Source organism: Petaurus breviceps, unplaced genomic scaffold (genome assembly GCF_028583685.1).
Source record: "Petaurus breviceps papuanus isolate PSGF00001 unplaced genomic scaffold, PetGlider_PUasm1.0 226, whole genome shotgun sequence".
Lineage (NCBI taxonomy): Eukaryota > Metazoa > Chordata > Mammalia > Diprotodontia > Petauridae > Petaurus > Petaurus breviceps.
The window spans coordinates 2,339,517-2,357,374 of NW_027185890.1; the positions used below are offsets into that span (position 1 = coordinate 2,339,517).

Below are 17,858 nucleotides of genomic sequence, written 5' to 3' on the forward strand. Positions count from 1 at the left end.
GTCATTTCCCTAATGTCATGGTCCTCTTCGAAAACGAAGGACCAACACATCTATCACCTCCAAAATCAAATATGAAATCTTCTGGCATTCAACTTATACCCCACTCCATACTCTGTGGTCCAGTAACACTGATATCCTTAATGTTCCTCACACAAGACACTCTATTTTCTGTCTCCTAGCTTCTCTGACTTCCTTCAATTCCCAGGTAAAACCCTAGCTTCTTCAGGAAGCCTTGGCACCAGCCCTGAAGTCAGGAGAACCTGGGTTCAAATTTGCCCTTAGATACATACTAATTTTGTGACCTTGAACAAGTCACTTAGCCTTGTTTGCCTCAATTCCCTGTCTGTCAAGTGAGCTAGAAAAGGGAATGGCTAGCCACTTCAGTATCTTTGCCAAGAAAAACCCAAATGGGATCTCAGAGAGTTTGACATGACTGAAACAACAGGAATCCATCTTAATTCTAATGCCTTCTCTCAGTTGATTATCTCCAATTTTTACTGTAGATAGCTTGTTTGCATAGTTGTTTACATATTGTCTTGAAAGTATCTATTGTTTCTATGCTTTTTTTTTCGCTTACACATTCTTCACTATTAAGTTATTTATTCTCTACTTGTTTTTGAATCCTTTCTTTTTAAATATCCTTTATTGAATACATTTTTTTTTGATTCGTGCTCAGGAAAAATCTTTAATATTACTGCTTTTTGCATTGATTTTATATTTTTATGACAAGCCCATACTAGTTTTGGTAAATGTTCCAGGAAAGGCTAAGAAATATGTAAACATCTTCTCTTTTAATTTTCTCTATGCAATCCTCTAAAGCAACCATCTGAAGAAAAGCAGGAAGCAATTTCACAGGAATTCTTCTGGAAGGATATGGTATGTTTTAAATGAAAATACTCCTTGCTGGCAATGCCATAAAACACATCTTAAATTTTTATCTGAGTTCTTACATTAAAAAAAAAATCTTCTTGGGAAATACCATGCAATATACATTTATCCACAGGAATGAACACCTTTTACCTACTGTGATGGGGAGTTGCTCTAAAGCAGGTGAAAATGCCTTGTGCTTTCTCAATATGACTCATAGCATTGTTTGCCTGGATTTCTCTTATACTAAATACTTCCAACAACTAAACTGGTATTTTTTGTGTTTTTAGCATTTATTTCCATTCTTGCATGCTATAATATTTCATCATTTATTTTTTATTAATAGTTTTCATAAGTTATCTTTTAATTGGCATGTATGTCTAGATCAAGTACCATGGTTCAATGACCACTGGCTGATGGATGGGATGTCAGAATCCATATCTTCTACAGCTTTCTATAAAAACTTCATTTCCACTCTGCTGATGATCTGCACCACACCCTTGTCCACCTGCCCCTGCAGAAATATTCCAGTTGTTCACAGTCCCTCATCAGATGAGGCCAGTATCTGGGCTACACCCTCCCACTTGACACATGTTTATGCTAAAGACATCAAATTTGAAACAGATGCTAAAGCCTTGCTTCAAAGTGTAGATCTTTTAGCAGATGCTGTTATCATTATTCTGGGACCCAAGAGGGGAACTGTGATCATCAAACAGAGTTGGGAAGTCCCAATATCATAAAAGATGGTATGACTGTTACAAAAGCAATAGACTTGAAGGACAAATAAAAAAAAACATTAGTGCCAGGTTGGGCATCACATTATAATTTCTGTGGTCCTTGCATGGTCCATTGCAAAGAAAGGCTTTGAGAAGATTAACAAGTAACAAATCAAGTGGAGATCAAGAGGTGTGAAGTTCGCTATTAATGCTGTCATTACTAAGTTTAAGAAGCAATCTAAACCTGTCACAACTCCTGAAGAAATTGCTCTGGTTACTATAATTTCTGCAAATGGAGACCAAGAAATTGGCAACATGATATCTGATACAATGAAAAAGGTTGAATAAAAGGTCATCATAGTAAAGGATGGAAAAAAGCCAACATTGATGAATTAGAAATTATTGAAGGCATAAAGTTTAACAGAGGTTATTGATCTCTCTCTTAATACAGCTAAAGATAAGAAATGTTAATTTCAGGATGCTTAGGTTCTCTTAAGTGAAAAGAAGATCTCTAGTACCCAATCTATTGTATCTGTAATTGAATTTGCAAATGCCCTCCATATGCCTTTAGTCGTAATTACTGAAGATGTTGATGGAGAAGCACTAAGTATACTGATTTCCAGCAGGCTAAACGTTGGGCTGCAGGTTATTGCTGTAAAAGTTCCAGGTTCTGGTGAAAACAGGGAGAACCAGCTAAAACATGTCTATTGTTATTGGTTGTGCAGTATTTGAGTATCTTGAAGATATTCAAATTCATGACTTTGGATAAGTTGGGGAGGTTATAATGACAAAAAATGACACCATGCTTTTGAAAAGAGGGTGAAAAATCCCAAAGTGAAAATTGTATTCAAGAAATCACTGAACAGTTAGAGATTACTGCTAGCAGTTTTGAAAAAGAGAAGTTAAATTAATGTTGGGCCAAATTTTCTGATGGAGTGGCTGAAATAAAGGTTGATGATCCATGGCTGGTTCCTTGACACATCAACAAAGAAAAATGAAGTTACTGATGATTTAGATTCTATCTAATCAAGATTAAAAAAATTGGAATAGAAATAATTAAGACCCTGATAATCCCTTCAGTAGCCATTGCTATGAATGTGGGGATTGAAGGCTCACTGATAGTTGAGAAAATTTTACCAGCCTCCTTAGAAATTGTTTATGATGCCATGGTGCAGTGGGGGCTCTGACTACCCAAAACCTGTAGGGATTTCATGATGTGTTGTGGTGGAGCTGTCAAAAAATTCAGAGTCAAACCACCTCTAATCCAAGTATAGGCATTTATTGAGATTTACCCCTCTAATGAAGTGGACTAAGTTTTTATAGGGTAAAGATGCTGATTACACAGTCAAAATTTACATAGGATATAGAGATATGATTAATATTAAAAATACAGGAGGAGTTTGTTAAGGGATTAGGTAATTGAGGAGGGATCTCATCTATGGTTCACTGGTTAAACATTCTGATTATGCTGCCCTCTAATTGACTAGCTATTGTGGTCTTGTCTGGTCAAGATAGACAGTTAGGTATTGTGATCCTGTCTTGGGCAAGATGGATGATGTGATTGTGATTGAATACAAGAACACACCTGTTCAAATATGTGGAATGGGTCTGGGGCAGTGACTAGAGGCAGTAGCTGCGTTCCCATCACATGGACACACCTGCTGTTTCTGTGGGAACTAAGAGTTCATGGACACACCTGTTGTTCCAGTGAGCTGTGAGGCATATATGAAGAAGTTAGGACATTGACCTGGGGTGGGGGTGGGGACAAGGTAGGTACAGTGGACCTGTTGTTCACTGGGGCCTATAATGAAGTTAGAATATAGGGACTGGGGACAGGTTTATTAGGATTCCATCAGCCATGCTCTGAGATTTTGTGAATAAAATTGAAAAAAAGGATTAATTGACCCAACTAAGGTTTTAAAAACTGCTTTTTTTTTTGGAGGGGAGAAGGCAGGGCAATTGGGGTCAAGTAACTTGCCCAAGGTCAAACAGCTAGTAAGTGTTAAGTGTCTGAGCTTGGATTTGAACTCAGGTCTTCCTTATTCCAGGGCCAGTACTCTATTCACTGCACCATCTAGCTGCCCCCAGAACTGCTTTGTTTAGATGAGACTGGTTTAGCTTTTCTGCTAACTACAGCAGAAGTCGTTACTGAAATTCCTAAAGAAGAGAAAGAGCCTGCCATGGGAGGCTGCTTGTTTTAATTTCCTAGAATAATGCTCTATGATTATGAAATGTGATACAAGTAAGACTCAAAGCAGTGTTCTTTACTAACTTCAGAGAAGTCATTTGGAGAGAGGTCTCAAGTAAAGGCTGATGTTTAAGAACATTGTATCTATCAGTTACTGGCTTTGGTTCACAAAATTTGAAATATTTTACTGCTGTCATCATCCATGCCTACAGATAATATATTTTGCACTTTTGAGTAAAGACATTTGCACCTTCCTGATACTGGATGAAAGATCCATTTACCAATGTTCTACTTTCAACTTAAACTAATTGAGACATTTTTACTATTTTTGTGTTAAATTAGAATTTTAATGTTTGCCATCACTGGAAGGAAAGTTCAGAAATAGCCTTTCTGTGCAAAGACTAAAATTGTATAAAGAGTAAAGAAACAGTCACTTATGTGATGACATTTGTGTAATAAAGTGGTTTAAAGTAAAAAACAAACAAACAAACAATGTATTCCCATCTGACCAATTGTTTTCTATGAGTCTTAGTCTTTAACTTAAGCTAGTTCCACACTGAGGGCTTTTAATGCAAAAGCAGAGCTTTTAGCTTCTGTGGACAGAAACAGGCAATATAAATATCTTTCATACTAACAGTTCTGGAGCAGCTCCACAAAGGAGAGGTGAGTATGGGGTGCTTCTGACTGACTGGATGAGGTCTTGCTTTATTCCAAGACCACTAGGGACAGGAACCGTTTTAGCTTCCCTTAATTCTCTGTCTAGTTTTCTCTTGTCTCTTACATTGCATTTCAAATATTTTACTACACCCTGTCCTGTTCCTTATGAATGCTTGAAGTTGTCCATTAACTCTTGGTTGTAAGCTTTTCTCCCCTAATTCTTTTATTTTTAAAAATGTTGTACGTAGTCTATGATTTCTTTGCCTTTATATTTATTGCAGCATAGTCTTATGTGATCCATGACTGGTTCCTTGACACATCAACACTTTCAGGCTGCTTGAAACTGGATTTTGGCTAGGATATTTCTGGGTGCTTTCAATTTTCAGTATTTTCCCCCCTTGGTAACCAGGATGGTATTTCTGTTTTCATTTTGCCTAATGGTTTTATTTCCATCTAGCATCTTCATAAGAGGTATAGTCTCCTTTAACACATTCCACATCATCATCTTAACAAAAAGTATCAGTGCCAATTAATTTTTATAACTACTGATTTATAATATAACTTTAAATTAGATAATGATATTCTCTCATCTTTCATAATGTTTTTATCATTTCTCTTGAGAGTCTAGAACTTTTGTTCTTAAAAATTAATATTTTTAATTTTTGGTCTAGTTCTAAAAATACTCTTTAATGGTTTGACTGTTTTGGTACTAAATTTCAAAATTAATTTAGGTAATATTGTCATTTTATTATATTGATATAGTCCAACAATGAGCAGTGAATATCTCTCTAATTGTTTTCCCTCATTTATTTATATAAAAGTTGTTTTTCAATCGTGTCTTTATAAACTTTACACATGCATATGACTATATTGCACAATTTATATTTAATGGAATTTTAGTGCTCTTAAATCCTACAGACTTTTTTCTATTCCTTGTTTTATATTTGGTAGCTAGATGACACAGTGGATTGAATGGCGGGCCTGGGTTCAGGAATAACTATTCAAATTTGGCTTTAGATATTCAATACATGCATGACTTGGATTAAATCACTTAAACTCTGCTTACCTCAGATTCCTCATCTGTAAAATAGGATTATAATTATATCCATCTCCCAGCATTATTGTGAGAATCAAATGAAATAGTATTTGTAAAGTGCTTAGGACAGTGCCTGCCACATAGTAGGTACTATGTAAATGCTGGCTTTTATTATTTTCCTACTACGATTTTTAAAACCCCTGTGTTGTCTTTAGCATTTCCTGGTCACCTTGTCATACTCTGAGCTATATTGTCTTTTGTTTTGGTCTCATAAGATCTGCTACACTTTAAATTAATTTTATTGTTTCCATCTCCTCTATATGTTTTCTGCACATCTTCATCAGTTCCTTGAGATAATCCTCCCCCTTTTCTTCTTCATTAGAATTATTTCAGTCAGGAGGTAGCTTGGTAGCACAGTGAATAGAGCAGCAGCTCTGGAGTCAGGAGGACCTGAGTCCAAATCCAGCCTCAGACACTCAACACACACACAAAACTAGTCGTGTGACCTTGGGCAAGTCATTTAACCCCAATTGCCCTACATTCCCCCCTCTAAAGGTTAAAAAAAAAGAATTGTTTCAGTCAACAGCTTTGGGATTTAATTCTTGAGAGCTTTCAGTCACTTTTGGGTTAAATTCACCTATTGGATTTTAGGGTTTGATAGTTTATTCTTTTTAAGTATCTGTATATTTGTTCACTCCAAATCTAGAATTCCTGTTATACTATTTTTTATTTCTTTTCTTTCTTTATCATGAGTTCTAAAATGAAGCAGTTCTTTCAGATTCTAATTATTTCTATCTATACCACCAATTTCTCCTCAAGCATCAGAATTCTGCCAGGAATCACAATCTAATTGTTCTGGTGCCTTTATAGGAGCTCCCTCCTTCATTCCATCTCCCTCCTCCACCCTTCCCATGCCTAGATCTCTAACATTACCATTTGTGGAAATCTGTCTTTTTCTAGGCTGGCAATATTGCATGATGATAAGAGCACTTGACCTATAGTCAGGAAACCTGGGTTTAAATTGTACTTCCAAAATTTACAAATTTTATGACGGACAAATCCCTTCATCTTTCTAAGCCTGAGTTTTCTCATTTGTAGAATGTAGACAATGACACCTATAATATCTATGGGCAGTGAGGTGGAGCAGTAGATAGAGTGCCAGACCTGAAGTCAGAAAAACTAAACCTTCTGAGTTAAAATCTGGCCTCAGATGCCTACTTGCTGTGTGACCTTCGGCAAGTCACTTAATCTTGTTTGCCTTAGTTTTTTTTTTTTTTTTTAATAAGCAATTGGGGTTAAGTAACTTGCTCAAGGTTACACAGCCAGTTATTTCTGGGTGTGGTGCTGAGTATTTGAGCCCGGATTTGATCCAGGTCATCCCGACACTGGAGCTTATGCTCTTACTCGCTGAGCCACCTGGCCGCCCCTAAGCAATTGGGGTTAAGTAACTTGCTCAAGGTTACACGGCCAGGTGTTTCTGGGTGGGTGCTAAGTGTGTGAGCCCGGGATTTGATCCCCAGGTCTTCTCAACACTGGAGCCAGTGCTCTTACTCACTGTGCTACCTGGCCGCCCCTTGCCTTAGTTCTTAATCTGTAAAATGAGCTGGAGAAAGAAATGGCAAACCACTCCAGTATCTTTACCAAGAAAATCCCAAGTGAGGTCATGAAGAGTTAGACACAACTGAACAACATCCTCAACAAATAATATCTACCTCTCAGGGTTCTGTGTCATAAGGGTAGAGAAGTTAAGGAATGTAAAAATTTTTCATAGACTGCTTTAGCTAATATAATTTCTTGAGGGTAAGCACTGTGTATTGTTTATCTAATCTATATTCTCAGCTTCCAGTACAGTGTCTTGCATATAATAGTTACTTAGTAAATGTTTATATAATAGAATTGGATTGACTATAGTATCCATATTGAAGAGAGAGAAAAGTAAAGTCAGAACAAGGATTTAGTAGATTGATTAACAAACTATCAAGGAGCTGAAGATCATGGTGACTTCTAGAATTCATCAACCCCAATGGGTTACTGAAGTAGAGCAGATCATAGGGACTTTGTGAGGTTGAATAACTTCAAGATTAGGGTGTTGGGTCATTAATAATGAAGTAACTAAAGATGAAAGTAGAAGATAAACCACAAATCAGGCTTTGATTCATAGAGCAAGATAAGGAAATATCTGAAGATCACTAGATAATATCATGGTATCATCAAAGGACTCCCATTTTAAAGTAAGATTTCAAATATAAAGGGGCAGGGTTGGGGGGAAAGGGTTTACAGAATCGTTTCCTAAAAACATTATGGAAGAATAAAGCTATAGACAGAGAGAAAGAGGTAGAGATAAGATGGATAGAGATAAACAGAGGTGTCAGGTGAAAGAAATAGACAACTAGAAATGTGTCCTAGGTTTGCAGGACACAATGCATCAGGAAATTGAGAGGTAAACTGAAGGAACTTTCTAGCTGCATAACACGAAGTATTCAGAGTAGGCAGAAACTTCTAGAATAAAACTGTCCCAAAGTTCTAATTAAATATGAAGTATAGAAAACACTGCAGAGTAAAGAGGTCATTTTACAGCTTGGGTGATCAAGATCAGTTATGGTTTTACAGATTTAAGATTTTGATCTAGGTCTTGAAGGAAAGGGAAAATTTGAGTAGGCAAGGAGAACTAGGAAGGATAGTCTAAACAAAATGGGAAAGCTGGAGGCTATGATAGTCTAAGACACAGCATGGTGTAAGATAGTAAATAAAGCTATATGTAATAGCCTTCATCTCATTATAAAGGATAATAAGATAATATTTCAGGATACAAGTCTCTTTTTCTTTTGGTTGGAAATTTTTAACTGAGCGAAAGAGCTGTTGGGGGAATAAATTGGTTAGAAGTTGATGAGATCAGATGGATGCTTGCTTGTTGAAGTTCATTCTAGCTCATTTCTTACTAAGATCGCAACCAACAAAGACATTGATCTTTTCGATCATATTTTGTGGTTTCTGACTCCTGACTTCTTTTCCCCCCTCACCTGGGTTTGACAGAACCACACTTCCCCTTTAGCAGATGATCTTAAAGAATTGTCTGTGGTCACAAAGTCAGTATATGTCATAGATAGAGTTTAACCCTGCATCTTCTGAATTCTTTGTTTTTTTTTTGCCTTTTGGAGGGCAATTGGGGTTAAGTTAACTTGCCCAAGGTTACAGGGCTAGTTTTTTTGTGTGGGTGTTAAGTGTCTGAGGCTCGAACTGAACTCAGGTCCTCCTGACTCCAGGGCTGTCACTTTACTCACTGTGCCACCTAGCCACCCCTCAATCTTCTGAACTCTTAACCTAGTATCTATTCAGCACTCCACAATACATCTGAGTAAGAAGAAAGGGCTTCTGTTAATTGACCTAATTTGATAGTGTTGAAGTTTGGTAGATACTAGTACACAGGATTGATGCCTGCTTGAGATCTTTCTGTAGGTCAGTATTTGGTGAAGAAATCATGCGGCAGAGCCTAGAGGGAGAAGAAAGAAAGAAAGGAAACAAGAATGTATGTAGTGCTTACTGTGTCATGGGCTCTGCTAAGTACTTTGGTAACTAGTATCTCATTTGATCCTCATAATAGCCCTGTGAGATAGTTGCTATTATTATCCACATTTTACAGTTGAGGAAGCTGAGACAGACAGAGGTTAAGTGACTTGTCCAGGGTCAAACAACTAATTTGAAATTGAACTGAGATCTTCCTGACTCCAGGTCCAATACTCTTATGTACTCACCACCAGCTGCCTATTAAGGGAATTACAGAATTCTAAAGGAATTACAGAAGCAAAATTTGATTTTTATCCCCTGAACATTTGGTCTAAACCCTATTTCTGGAGCCTTTGTGTGAGTGTCACTGTGGATCAGTACAGGTAGGTGCTATATTTTCTCATAGCCATTTAACATACAAATTAAATGTTTTCAAAGTTGTGTGATTGACCATCCACTCAACTGTATTTTAAAATTCCTGAATGCCCCTGTTGGGGTGTTTATATTCATGTTTTGAGTTATTATTGAGTTGTAGGAAAATAGTTTCAAAGTGATCTTTTCATTTCACTTGACTACCAATAATGAAATAATCACAGTGACAATTTCATTAGCTCTAATAGGTCACTTAGAGCATCAAGTGTGAGCTCTTGTTATTCCTTTCATTGCATTTTCCCCAACCCCCAAATCACAAACTTAGAAAGGCTGTCACCATGTCACAATATGATGGAAAACAACAGGATGTGTTACACCTTTTTCACCAACACTTTTTTTCTTGAGTGGCATATATTTTCACATCACTCAGAGCCCAGCAGGCCTAAATGTTTTCTAACCCTGGATGAGAATCCCCACAAAGGAACTTGCTTTGCATTAGGCACATATGTAATGTATAAATACAGCATTAAGTAATGGAAGTTATTTCCCAGTCTACTCCTGGAACACTTTCTGAGTGAGGCCTTCCAGATTTTCAAGGGTCTGATACCATCCGCTCATTGGCAATTCTTGCTGCTTTGTTGTTCTGAAGTTTTATATGTGACAACCTGAAGACATTATTTTTAGAGAGAAATGACCCCATGGTTAAATGAGAGGCATTTTACCTGTCAAGATTGGGGATGTAGAGTTATGTGTTTTTACTGCAACAATTGCTGACACCATTAACACTTGAAATCAAAAAGAGAATAGCGTTCCTTGTAGACCTTTGGTTGCTTCAGAAAGAACAAGATAGATTTATCCTTCCAAAGTTCTCCTTTCCCTATCGCTAATTAGATATAGAACTCTATTGCTTGTAAAATACTATCTGAACAACTCAGACACTTCTCTCCAGTGACTAAGAGTCAACCAGTGACTGGAAACAGATGGAAGACATTGCAATGTTCTAACAACTAGAAACTGTACAAGCATTTTAGCCACTGTGAAACAATAAATTAAAATTCAAAAATGTTTTCTGATAAAATAAATGATGACATTTCCAAAAGCAGAATAGATGATACCCACAATTAGTAAGTAGGTTTCCTTGCTGAAATGTTTTATTTGAAAAGTGCTTGATATCTTATATGTCTGAATACTTGAAATTTCCCATGTAAGGAAAAAGCTTGGGCAGCATCACATTCATTGTACTTTGTTTTTATAGTTTGGGTCATGGGTTTGCACTGATCCAGCCTCACTATATCCTCTTGTCCCATTGTAATGAATCTGAAAGATGGCTGTTCAGGGTAAGGGTTTAATTTGTGCCCACAGAATAGTATTTCTTGTTGCAAAGCAGATTGGCTCAGATGGAAAGCAACCTATGAACTTTCTCTAAGTAGTCAAACTAAACATTCCTTACCATTGTAAAAAATCCTAATAGCAAAGCTTTATTATATTAACTATCCATCTGGAAACACTGAGCCACAAAAAACAGAATGATTTGCCTGAGGTCAAGAAGTCACTGGTAGAGTGAAGACGTAAATCCTCATTTCTCACTGTATGCTCTAGTGTAGAGATTCTTAACCTGGGATCCATGGACTTTCATAGAGTCAGTGAACTTGTACGGGAAAATATTGCATCTTCATTTTTACTAATCCCTAAGAGAACTTAGCATTTCATGTATTTTATTTAAAAACAATATTACAAGAAGGGGTCTATGATACACAAAAAGGTCAAGTATATGATTTTGAATTAGAGAACTTGCTTTCAAAATTTAGAATTTAAAATTTATTCTGCTGTTTCTTATAACCATTTTAAGACTATTAGTGAAATACTTATTTTTCTCCTCTGAGGACCTATCTCTAGTAGCAGTCACCATCAGCAATATGTATATTCCTCATTGTGAAAACAGTTGAGGCAATGTGATATTTATACTTCATGGATCCTGTTGTAAAATTTATGTATTTGACTTCTATATATGTTTAAAGGTAGAAATCCTCTAAGGATTAAACATAAGTCTGTTTCCCAGTCCAGCTTTGCCACATCTAAGTGCCCCTGTTGCCATTGTTTTCTGTTAGTTTCTAGGCTACTGATTTGGGTTCACCAGTTGACAATTTAGGTTCACTTTGTCACTCCATGTTGTCGAGCCATCTGACATATGGCATCAAAAAGGCTACGTGTTAGGACATCTGGCAATTATTGATTGAACCTCATTTTAAATCAGTGTTTAAGAGGTCATTGTCTTCATATCTTGTTACCAGTTCCAAACTGCCCTTTTCCCTTCATACATGCCCATGTGGTTTATTGTAGCAAAAGCCTCTCTTGATGATGATTTGTTTCCTCTCCTTATTTGACTTAAAAAAATCAATTCTCAAGCATGGTTTGATACAGCACATATAGATATGGTACACTGTAGTGACTGCACTCATTAGATATTTTGCAGCAAAAAAGAAATGGAACTATTAAGTCCATTAGTGATTCTTACTGTCCCAGAAACTAGTGAGCCATATGTTAGTAGCAAATATTTTGTCCACAAATGACATTCAACTCCCTGACTAGCTAAGAGAATACATACCTGTATGCAAATATGCTTTAGTGAAGATGGGGTGAAAAAATGAAAACTCATTTACATTATATTTGGATGAAGTGGAAAAGATGCTCAGAGGACATAAGTTTGAATCTCAACCTTGCTACTTATTACCTTGGTGTAACAGCAAACACTCTAGCATACCCAGGATGGCTGCTAGCACAGGTTCTTTGATCTAAAGGAAAGCAACTTTAAAGTGGTTGACAATCTTTAATTAGACATACGTGTACACATAAACATGTATATATACACATGCACATACCCATATATGTATATATGTGTTTGTGTGTACACACACACATATACACACAGTTGGTCAAGTCATTTCACCTTAATGGGTCTTAATCTCCTCATATGTAAATTGAGACAGTTACACTAGGTGATCTAAGGTCCCATTGAGTTCCAAATGTTTAATTTTATCACTTGGCAAGACTAAGTACTGACTTTTTGTTTTGTTTTGTTTTTTTGGAGGGCAATTGGGGTTAAGTGGCTTGCCCAGGGCCACAAGGCTAGTTTTTGTGTTAAGTGTCTGAGGCCGGATTTGTACTCAGGTCCTTCTCACTTCAGGGATGGTGCTCTATTCACTGCCCCACCTAGCTGCCCAGTACTGACTTTTTCATAATTGAAAGGCTTGTTTCTATGTTTCTAGACTTAATTTTGGGACTAATAGTTTAAATCACCTTGGTAAAAAAATAATTGATTCATCTTGCTAATATAGTTCTCGTTGAGGGAAAGAATGCTTTCATTTTTTTTTTTTTTTGGTATATCCACTGTTCCTAGCACAGTGCCTGGCATATAGTAAAAACTTTATAAATACTTGTTATTTGATTAATGACTTTGATATTTATAAGAAAGGTGATATGTAAGTAAATAACCTGCTCTCTAATATTGCCATCCCTTACTATCCTGTTTCGTTTTTTTCCAGTGTTTGACCCGATTGTGGACAATTGAAAGGTGATAGAAAAACACATTTAAACAAATCACAGTGGGAAGGTGGCAGACATTTGTATCTATCTTCTCTTCCCTCATAGACCATAAACTCTACCAGGTCACAGAGTATTCCTTTTATATTATCTTTTCTTCTCCAAAATGTCTACCTAGTGAACTTGGCACCCAGTAGGAATTCATTATATGTCAGATGATTCTAGATGATAACTAGTTTCTTAGTATATCTAACATTCTTGATAGCCATCACGTTGGACAGAGGAAAATAAAATAAAGGTGTCTCAGGGGACATTTAAGGTAATCATGCAAAGTGGGTAAAATAAAGGTACCTGAGAATGGGCCATGAATAATGTTTCTAGCTTCCTCATCAAGAAATCTTGCCCCCTACACCTTTTAATGCTACTAATAATGTGCATTTAAATACTTGACATTTACAGAGTAGTTTTTTTTAAGGGTCAAGCAGATCAGAGAATTACCAGTTAAGAAAATATCACCCAATAGATAAACAAAAACCTTCTGCTTCCTTAGCAGGTTGAGAACAAGGTAAGATAAAAGAATGAACTCTAGATGACAGCTTTATATTGTTCATTTTAAATATAGGTGCTGCTGTAATCCAGGTTTCCAGCCAAAGATAGAAATTTTTTTACATCACTCTCCTAACTGATTAAGAAAATTTGAGAACTTTAAAGAGGAGAAACATTTTTCATTTTATCTTGGAGCAAGACACATATGGTTCTAAGATCTCTTTAGGTCAATTCTAAGGAGAAAGACTTTCTTGGAAATATCTGGGGGGCATCAAGGTCCTCTACATTTTCCTGATTTACATTCTCTCTAGAGAATTTGGGGAATTTTCACTTGGGTAAAATTGAGGTCATTCTCTTGGTTGAACAAGATCTCATCTAGCTCTAAGAGCTTATTCATTCTTGTACATTTTCTGACATATTTTAATCCATAGAATCTCTCTGATTTATGTTTGCTATCTGCTTGAATAAATGGACACCATTCATTATTTCACACACATGAGTGTGTGCGTGTGTGTGCATGTGTGTGCATGTCCATGTGTGTAATTTGTATTGGAAAGAAATATCAAGCTTTGGGGTATAGGCTTGGGGTAACTTTCTTCCTTTAATTAATAGTCAAAAGAAGAGTGGATCTTTGTTCTAAATCAGTAGTGTCCCTAGATAAGCAATACTAAAGGAGGGTAGATAAGTATAATTCTATTATACACTTTCCTCAGACAAAAGTTGAGAGGACTTATGACTTTGTATTCTGCTCCCCTCAGTACAGTACATAAAGTCTCCTTTGGAGAGGAGTGGGAAATATTGCAGATATATCTATCAATACTTCCTTTTAAATCACCTCTTCATGTGTTTGGACATCCATTTGGTCATACACACTTCTTACATGGACAAAACAAGCCTTACAATGCTAGGAATGGGAAAGGTATAATGAAAGTAACCACACTGAAGGAAATCCCCCTTACCTCCTCTTTAATACCTTTCATTGAAATGATCAGAGAGTGGATTTGGATTTAAATGGTCTTCTAATATTCTTTAAACTTCTCTTGCAAGATAAAGTACAAGCTATAACTTTTATTTTTTGTGCTATCAAAATGGAAAAGAATTTTTTTTTGGAGTTGTTGAGGTCCTCTAACATTGCTATAGAATTGTGTTCTTCTGTTTCATCAGCATCAGGTCAGTGAAGTACAATGGAGGTCTTTGGGGCTGATGTCAATAAGGGTATTTATGGGCCAGTGCCTCCACAAATTGAACAGCTGTTACAGTGTTCCATCTTTCAATCAGTTTTTTTTCTCTTAGTAGTATTTTATTTTTCCAATTACATGTAAAGATAGTTTCAACATTCACTTTTGTAAGATTTTGAGCTCCAAATTTTTCTCCCCCTCTCCCCTCCTCTCTTTCACTCTCTCCCTTCTTTCCCCAAGACAACAATCAGATATAGGTTATACATATACAATCATGTTAAATGTATTTCCACATTAGTCATGTTATGAAAAAAGAATCAGAAAAGGGAAAAACCATGAGAAAGGAAAAAAAAATTAAATTGCACAAGCAAAACCAATGCAACCAAGATAAGAAGGAAAGTAATAAACTGGGAAACAATTTTTACAGTCAGTGTTTCTGATAAAGGCCTAATTGCTAAAATATATAGAGAACCAAGTCAAATTTATAAGAACACAACTCATTCTCCAATTAATAAATGGTCAAAAGTTTAGAAAAGGCAGTTTTCCAGTGGAAAAAAAATAAAGCTACCTATAGTCATATGAAAAAAAATAATGCTCTACATCACTATATCACTATCACTAATGCAAATTAAACCAACTTTGTGATATCATCTTACACCCATCACATTGGCTAATATGACAGAAAAGGAAAATGATAAAATGTGGGAGAAGATGTGGGAAAATTGGAACACTAATACATTGTTGGCAAAGTTGTTAACTGATCAACCATTACGGAGAGCAATTTGGAACTATGCCCAAAGGGCTATCAAACTGTGTGAACCCTTTGATCTGGCAATACCACTACTAGGTCTATATCCCAAAGAGGTCACTGAAAAGGGGAAAAGGACCCACATGTACAAAATATTTATAGAAGCTCTTTTTTTGAGACACAGAGGCAGGCCCGTAAGGGGCCTGATCAACTAAGAGGGCAAGTCTTCCCACCAGCCACAAGGGCCACTACTAGGCCTATCGCAAAAGGACTGGGACTGGAAAGAGCAAGGTAAGAAGCAAATACAGGGGCCCCTGTCCTGGACAGCAAACACTTCTGGGGCTACCACTTCATGGCCCAGAAATAAAAAAAAAAGCCCATTTCAGGACCTCCAAAGACCACGATGACAGAGTGAAACTCACTTGCTCCAAACCCTCCCTCTGACCCTGAAAACATAGTAACTTTTGCCCCAGGGTAAAACCCTCTATAGTAAAGGCTTGAGATCCTAGAGGAAGGGAATGGCTAGGACCTTGCCTCAAAATTGGTAGAAAGCAGACTACAAAGACAAAGACTCTGGAGTTCTACCATCCTCAGAGGGAGGAACCAAACTCAGAGGGAGACAATGTGGACTCCACACCCAAAACTGAAACTTCAACAGGAAATGGGTCCCAAGCACAGAAGGCTCTCCTAGATGAGATCAAAAGGAACTTTGAAAACAAAATGAGAGAGATAGAAGAAAAAATGAATATTTCTCTCAAAACCAAAATAGCAGAATTAGAAAAACATTATAATGAGGAAAACATCTCTCTAAAAAGGAAAGTATATGACATGGAAAAGGAGCTCCAAAAATTAACCAAGGAAAATGATTTGCTAAAAACTAGAGTCAACCAAATGGAAAGAAATAACTCTATGAGGCACCAAGAATTACTGAAGCAAGGGGAGGCCAGGTAGCACAGCAAGTAAGAGCACTGGCTCCAGTGTCACATGACCTGGAGATCGAATCCCAGGCTCAGACACTTAGCACCCACCCAGAAACACCTGGCCATGTAGCCTTGAGCAAGTTACCTAACCCCGATTGCTTAAAAACAAAAAGAATTAGTCAAGCAAAATGACAAGAATGAAAAATTAGAAAAAGAGGTAAATACCTCAAAGAAAAAGTAACTGACCTGGAAAACAGATCCAGGACAGATAATCTGAGAATCAGAGGCCTACCAGAAAATTATGAAAAAATGAGCCTGGACAACGTTCTCCAAGAGCTCGTTCAGGAAAACTGCCCTGAGATTCTAGAACCTGAGGGTAAAATAGAAATCGAGAGAATACAGCGGACACCTGCCAAAAGAGATCCCAAACTGAGAAGTCCTTGAAATGTTGTGGTCAAACTCCAGAACTACCAGATAAAAGAGAAAATACTTCAAGCAGCCAGAAAGAAACAATTCAAATATCAAGGGTCCACAGTAAGGATTGCACAGGATTTGGCAGCCTCTACACTGAAAGATTGGAGGCAGAGGAATACAATTTTCTGGAAGGCAAAAGAGCTCGGGTTACAACCAAGAATCACATACCCAGCGAGACTGAGCATATTCTTCCAGGCAAAGAGATGGTCATTCAATGATATAACAGAGTTCCAGACCTTCTTGATAAAAAAGCCAGAACTCAATGGGAAATTCAACCTCCAATTATGAGATACAACAGTGGCTTAGAAAGGTAAACAAGGAAAACACACACACACCCTGCTATTTGATAAGAGCAAACTGGTTATAGACAAGTAGAGGGTATGAGTATAAAATACACAAAATGATGATTAAAAAAAATCTTATTAAGGGCTACAAAGTGACTGCAATGGAAGAAAGGGAATGGATGAAGTGAAAAAGGGTAAATTATGCCACACATAGAGACATAAAAACTGTATAGCAGAGGAAAAGAAGGGAGGGAGTTGGGAATCATATGGGCTTTTCCCTCATTGGTTCTGGTACAAGGAGAGAATAACAACCAGTTAAGCACAGGACTCTAAGGAGAAGAAACACAAAAAGTATCATTTTAGAGGGAAAGAGGGGAGGGAGAGGAGATTTGTTCCTGTCACTCTTGGTGCGAAGAAGAAATAACATTCATTAAGTATAAAAATATCCTACAGGCAGTAGGAGGGGTAAAGGGTTATGAAAGGGGGGTGGCAGTGGTTTGTATGGAGGGAAGAAGTAAGGGGAAATGGGAGGAAAAGGGAGGGGTGCTGATAAGGGAACACTGAGGGAAGCTGTGGTCAAAAGGAAAATTATTAAGGGGCGAAGGGAGAAGGGTGGGAAAATATGAACATTAACAGGGGCAGGAATAGGATGGAGGGAAAGAAATAGATAACAATCATAACTGTAAATGTGAATGGAATGAACTCTCCCATAAAATGGAGACGTTTAGCAGAATGGATTAGAAATCATAATCCTACAATATGCTGTTTACAAGAAACACATCTGAAACAGAGGGATACACACAGGGTAAAGGTAAGAGGCTGGAGTAA

The 17,858-nt window shown here is 37.0% G+C and overlaps 1 pseudogene; it reads left to right on the forward strand.

The window, feature by feature from the left end:
- Nucleotides 1-1,419: 1,419 nt before the first annotated feature.
- LOC138166811 (60 kDa heat shock protein, mitochondrial-like) lies at nt 1,420-3,784 on the forward strand (annotated as a pseudogene).
- The last annotated feature ends 14,074 nt before the right edge of the window (nt 3,785-17,858 follow it).